This window comes from Solea solea, chromosome 12 (assembly GCF_958295425.1).
Source record: "Solea solea chromosome 12, fSolSol10.1, whole genome shotgun sequence".
NCBI lineage: Eukaryota > Metazoa > Chordata > Actinopteri > Pleuronectiformes > Soleidae > Solea > Solea solea.
The window spans coordinates 26,811,872-26,818,585 of record NC_081145.1 but is presented as its reverse complement, the minus strand read 5'-3'; positions in this window follow the sequence as shown (position 1 = coordinate 26,818,585).

Sequence of the window (6,714 nt, the reverse complement as noted above, 5' to 3'; positions counted from 1 at the left end):
TGGAGCCCTTTCGACGCTTCAAACAAAAAGTATGGTCATCCGGCTTCAAACGTTTCCCAATCCTGGTCCTCGGGGTCGAGATTGAAACCTCTGCTCTAAATTCAATGTAGGTGTGAGTGTGAGAGTGAATTGTTGTTTGTCCCTGTGATGGACAGGCAAACTGTCCAGGGTGTCCAGGACAGACAAACTGTCCTTTCGCCCTATGTCAGCTGAGACTGGCTCCAGCACGGCCATAACCCCTTCTTGTCCCCGCCCACTCTGGCGATGCTGCTGTATACACACAAACGCTCCCTCAGTCAGATCTTGTTCACAAAGACCAAACAGAGGCGGACTAACAACATCGATAACAACAAAAAAGCTTGTTTTGCTATTTATTTTTGTAAATATTGTTTGTGAGTTTGTGATGTGCCTTGTATGTATGTCAGTGTAGGTACGTGTGTGTGTGTGTGTGTGTGTGTTTAATCATATAGAAAGAGCCTGAATAAAATATTCAAACAAAAAAACATACTGTTCCTCAGGGAATGGGAATACATGCTACCATGAAACCACCCACACACACACACACACACACACACACCTGCTGAACCCGACTCTGTAACGGTGTGTGTGTGTGTGTGAGCGTCTTTGTGTAAGAACATGTTTCTGTCTATTTCCCAGTGAACCTCGTACTGTTTGTGTGTGCTGTATGTGTGAGTGTGAGCGTGAGTGGGTGTGTTGTTTTGCAGTAAAACAAACTGAGATCCTCTTTGCTGATTAAAAACAACAAGAATAACACGTTTGTGTTTTTTTTCTTTCTACAAGATTTAATTGTTCTTCATTTACCATATGTTGTATCATTTTATATCCACACTTTCCCTTTTACACCTCATTTAAAGCAGTATTTATATTTCCAGCACTCGCACAATGAACATTATTGTGCGAGTGCTGTCTAACAGAGGTTCCCAAAGACTGGGTCGGGGCCCAAAAGTGGGTCGCAGGAGATTTTTTTTGAGTCATCAAATAAATTGGCAACATCAAAAACAACGTCCAAAAATGAAATTGCAGCTCATTATTGTTTGGTCCATAAAATGTTGAAAAATATCGATCAGTGTTTGTCAAACAATGGAAATGACGACGTTCTCAAACGTCTCAGTTTTAATGATTTCTTAGTTACATGGAGCAAAGAAACCAGACAATATTCACATCTAAGAAGCTGAAAAAAATCACAGAAACTGCTTTTAAAATTCACTCAAACTGAAAAATCAATTCTCAAAAATAGATGATGATTAATTTAGTAATCGAGGATTCGTTTCAGCCCTAGTCTGTTTAGTTTACCCATTCAAAATCCTAATAGGTGTTGCAGAATGGAGGTAAAGAGTGAGAAACTTTGTTTTCTGCACAAATTTGCTCTCGTCATGATTTATATGAATGAATTGGGTTGTCTTCTTTAAAAAGAGGGGTTCCCATATTCTCAAAAGTTTGGGAAATATATGTAGCGCTTTGGAAATAAAATGTATTGACAAAAAAAGCAGGAAACATGACTTTAAAAGACGTCAAAATTCAGCTTCTAAAAGCAGGTTCATTGCAGAGTCATCTCAAGGTTCTATGCACAGTACATTAGTTAGTTTTTTCGTCTTATTTTATTCCACAGTGGACGTTTACAACTAGGCCAGCTATTTTATTGTTATTATTCTGTTATTATTCTGCTAAACAAACACATTTTGACAGAGACGTGGTCGGTTTCATGTCAGGGTTGAGCTGCATCAGCTGTTTTTGACATGACAAAGACGCGCGGCTGAGGTTAAACTCTGGTCTTCCCCCAGACACAGACTCGATCTCCCTCCACTGTCAAATCTATATTTATTCATTTATTTATGTATTTTCAACATTTTATTTTCAACAGCTCAGCTGTCGAGGGCAACGTTGACGTCCATGTCTGCAGTTTCGAGTGTCTCTGTGTCTCCGTTGCTGCCTTCAGTCATGTGAAATAAACATAATGTTAAACATGTAAAGTAGAAAAAGAGCTCAACTTTACGCCCAGTTTATCTTTGTATAAAAGCAGCAGCTGTCAAGCGCTTTAATTCCTCTCATCATATTCCAGCACTTACTACTGTTGTACTTTCAGTCCATGCAGCCTCTTGTAGATTCATATAAATAACATACATTTGTTTTTTTTTGTTTTTCTTTTACCATTTTAACCACTTAACTAAAAGCTTACCTAATAAAATCTACAGTTGCTTAAGTCTACCTTGCTGTTAGACAACATTTTCCTCCCAGAAACTGAAGTTTGAAACCAAAGTCCATAGAGAAAATCTGCGTTTTTAGTTCATTAGAACACAACAGATGTTGGTCCACTTCTGCCCTGTTTGGTCCGCTTGTGTCACTGAGGTTAGTCCCGACTGAGGGATTTAAATAACACATTTTGGACTCACTGACGGAGGCAGCAGTGGATCAACAACACCTGTGTGCCGTGGGGTAAAATCAATGCTTTTCTCTATGGGATTTGATGTGTGGTGCCGTTTGGTTTACAATGCAACACAAAAACTTCAGTCTCAGTGTCAGAATGGTGAGATAAAGATGCCGTGGACTAAACTGGGTGTCGGTTTGGTGAGGTCAGCCTTTTGTTCAGTGGCTAAACGTGAATGTGAATTTGTTTTGATATTCCACAATCATCACTTATTGGATGCACTTAAGATTTGGAACTTGAACTTTTACCAAGAACCACCAACATTGAATCAGTGTAACCTCACATTTATGCCAGATGGGAGGTCATTTCATCTTGGCATTCTTGAGATATTGTGTTTCAAAGGAGAAGGAGAAAATATCACCTGACTGTTGCCAGAGTTATTTATAAAAAAAGTATACCATATAATGTGTCCATAATTATTTTATTTACAATGTCTATAAATGATAAAATAGTCTTGTAAATAGAAAAAGTGATTCTTATTCCTTAGTTTTCACACCAGCTCAGCTTCCAAACTATTTTTAGACCAGTGACGATTATGGGACTCAAAACAAAAAGCCAGATTTTTCTTTCCACTTTTCTTTACGCAGAGTTCATCAAACTTTATTCCATCAAAACAATTTGATTTGTTTGGGGATGAAGGGTTTGGTTTGATCATTTTGTCTTCACCCACCCCTAAAAAAGATGAACTTTGGTGATCTCACCGCTTAAATGTCAGGACGGCACTGCGCACGCTCAGAGTCTGCGGAGAGACAGCCATCGTGGGCCAGCAGGCAGAGAGACAGACAGACAGACAGACAGCATGGAGACAGGTAATTAGGCTGGCAGGTGGACAGACAGGCAGCTAGGGAGAGGACGACGAGGCCTCGTGGGCCAGAGGCGATGAATTTAACATCCAGGGCTGAACTTTAAACGGGCTGAATGTAAAAAAAATTTTCTTATTAAGTCGTAAAAAAATGGAACATGATGTGTCATCAGAGATTAAGGAAACATGTTTTTTACTCACAGTTTAAATGTTCATGTCTGGGCCACACACACCAGGAACTTCTTGGACACGCGGAGTTCTATAGAAAATGGATGGATGGTTTTGGTCTGTTGCGCCACCCACTGGCAGCCACCCAGTAATGAAGCTATGGGTTTAAAGGACGCAATGATACCAAACCTAAAAAGCCTCATTACCCCTCTAAAAAATGTCTCAACCAGAGGAGACGCAAAACGAGAGTCTGCAAGGGACATGAGATGAAATATAAAGGACTGTAAGTGGACAGGAAGTTGAAGACAGATGCTGTTGAGATGAGATGTCTTTCAACTCGAAGGTTGGGGTTAGATTCCCGGCTCCGCTCCAGACTAGAAAAGTGTTCTATAAATACAGAGTATGTGTATGAATGAACGAATGGACCCAAGATATTTATTGCAGTTGTGATTCTTATATTAACACCTACTCCTCTTACCTACAACATCAAATCATCATAAAAACCTCAGCAACAAATAATAAGTGATGTTGCCATAAAATGTCACACCAGGTTATAACAGACATCCATCATCGTTTACTTTGCGAGATAAAGTTGTTGTTTTTTTTTTAGCCCATTTTCAGAGCAAATATTCCTCAGAGTGATGGTTCTTCATATCTTCATCCATTCATTCATTCATTCATTCATTGTCTACAGCTTTTACAGAGCTTTACAGTGTTTGGCAGCTGACGAGAGGATCCAGAAGGAGCTGGACGTCAGTTTCCTGCAGCCGTGCTATGACGATGAAGAGTAGAGTCAAGTAGAACTGGCTAATGGAAAAGCATCGTAACGGTCACTGCTGTAAATATTTTACATATCTGTCTGCTGAGCAAAAACCAACACACACAAACAAAGTGAGGTGGTGGTGGTGGTGGTTTTATTTCCTCCCGTCTGTCAGTCCAGGTAAACCACACTCAGACCGGTGTCACCCTGACAGACAATGTTCCACCTGTGTGACCGAGAACCTCCGATAACTGACAAAAAAAATGAACAGAGAACAAAGTGGTCTCAGAGAAAGAGAGGAGGACTGAGTGAGAGAGAGCCAGAGAGTCGCAGTAGATGTGGCTCGTCCCCTGCGTCCTGCGTCTCACTTAAGTCCTTTTGGCCTGTCAGTCACCGTCAGCCGGTATTAGAGGCTGAAGACAACTCCCGGGAGAGACAAACAGCGGCGGCGACGGGGAGGACCACTGCAGAGATGACAAAGTAGAGACAGGAAGAGGAGGAGGAGAGGAAGAAAGTGAGAGAAGAGATGGGAGATTAGAGGCAAAGGAGGTGAAAGAGAGTAGTTTACTAGTAGCCCATAGAAACCAGTTCTGAGCCTTGGGTTAGGCTGAACCGAGCCACAATGACCCGTACAACACACGACATGTCAAACTTTTCATTGTACTTCACAAGAGAATTTGTGTTTCGATCTAATCTGACTGATTTTACGACTTCTCCTAAAGTTTTTAATCTTGTGGTTCGAGACTTCACGATATCGTCAGAACAATAACAACCGTTTGATGATTCAACTTAGTTACACCGTTAATGCTCCTGAATGGTCAAAAATGACCGGCATAGGAAATGAATGGTTGAGACTGTATATTGTTCATGTAAGGGCAGTTAAAATAAAATACACCAGTCACATTTAGAGAACTTCACTAAGTTCATTTACGATCTGGAAAAACTATCGGCCCAAGGACAGACCTCTGAGGCACTCCATACTTTACATTAGTGTCCATTGGTGTGTTGTTATTATGAAAAAACACATTACATTCCACCAGAAAGACATGATTTAAGATATTTTCAAGTCGGTTAATAACTATAATAAGAATACTTTGTTTAAGTTATTTTGTGTCTGACCATTTTTACAACTTAACGTTTTTTTTACTTTCTACCTTCATATCTCACGGTATCGTCCAACACTAAATCTGAATGACTACAAGCTTTATTGTCTATTTTCCCTTTAAAGGGGGACATCCATCCATCTTCTAGCGTTAGGGTTACCCTAGTAATCCTAACTGTGCTCTGCCAATCCAAGCGGACATAGAGCGATAGGCGGGGTCACACCCTGGACAGTTCGCCAGTCCATCGCACAGCCACATCACAACATTCACTCTCACACCTATGGTCAATTTAGAGTGTCCAATTTACCTAATCTCCAAACCTGCATGTTTTTAGACTGCGGGGGGAAACCGGAGAACCCGGAGAAAACCCACATACACGGGGAGAACATGCAAACTCCTTACAGAAAGACCGTTGTTCCAACCATACTTTACATAATGTATTAAAATAGACTGAAACCATTAACTCCTCACGAAAAAAACTTTACAGACTTTATAAATCAAGTGAAAAGTTATTTTTGCAACTATAGAGTCGCCCCCTGGTGACTAAGTGCCCCTCCATTCCACGACCTCCTTCTTATATACAGTACAGTCTGCTGCATCATGACTGTGGAGCTTATTATACAGTGATTCCCTGTGGCTCTGAGGAAAAACCTCACAAAAATACAACTCAATTAGGACAGAAAACCTACAACTATGTGGGTTTTTGTGTTTGAATCTACACGTATTAGGTTTTAAAGACAAACCATATCATTCCTCGTATAGTTCATTTTCTGTGTGGTGCCCCCCCTGTTGGTTTGTTTCCCAGTGGAGCTCATTTAGCTCACTTTAAGCTTTGCTGCATCTTTAACATCTGCCGCAGCTTCAAGGAAACCTCACATTTCTCACTCTTTAGACATCATTTCAACCGTGTTTACACTTGTTTACAGTGAACGTTTTTATCAAGCCCCCCAGGGAGAGTTCACACGTCTTCACACCTGTCACATGACTTACTGTAGATGATGATGATGATGGTGAGGATGAGGATGATGAATTTTCTTGGTTTACATGCCAAGAAAAATGTAGATGAACACAGATAGATAGAATTTTAGTTCACTTTAACCTAAATTTAAGATAAACAAACAGCTGAATTGAATTTTTGCTATTTTATTGATAGATAGATAGATAGATAGATAGATAGATAGATAGATAGATAGATAGATAGATAGATAGATATATGAGTGTGTGTGCGAGTGAGAGAGAGAGAGGAGGGCGGGGAGTGGTGTGGTCTTTACACGGTGATTGGAAAACATCAAAGACGCGCACGCGCTAATCCGCTGATGGGCTCCGTTGCCGGAAAGGAGGGAGGGAGGGGTGTGTGAAAAAAGAAAAAAAAAGAGTAGAAGAGAAGGGCGGGAGCATCCTCTCTCTCTCTCTCTCACTCTCTCTCTCTCTCTCT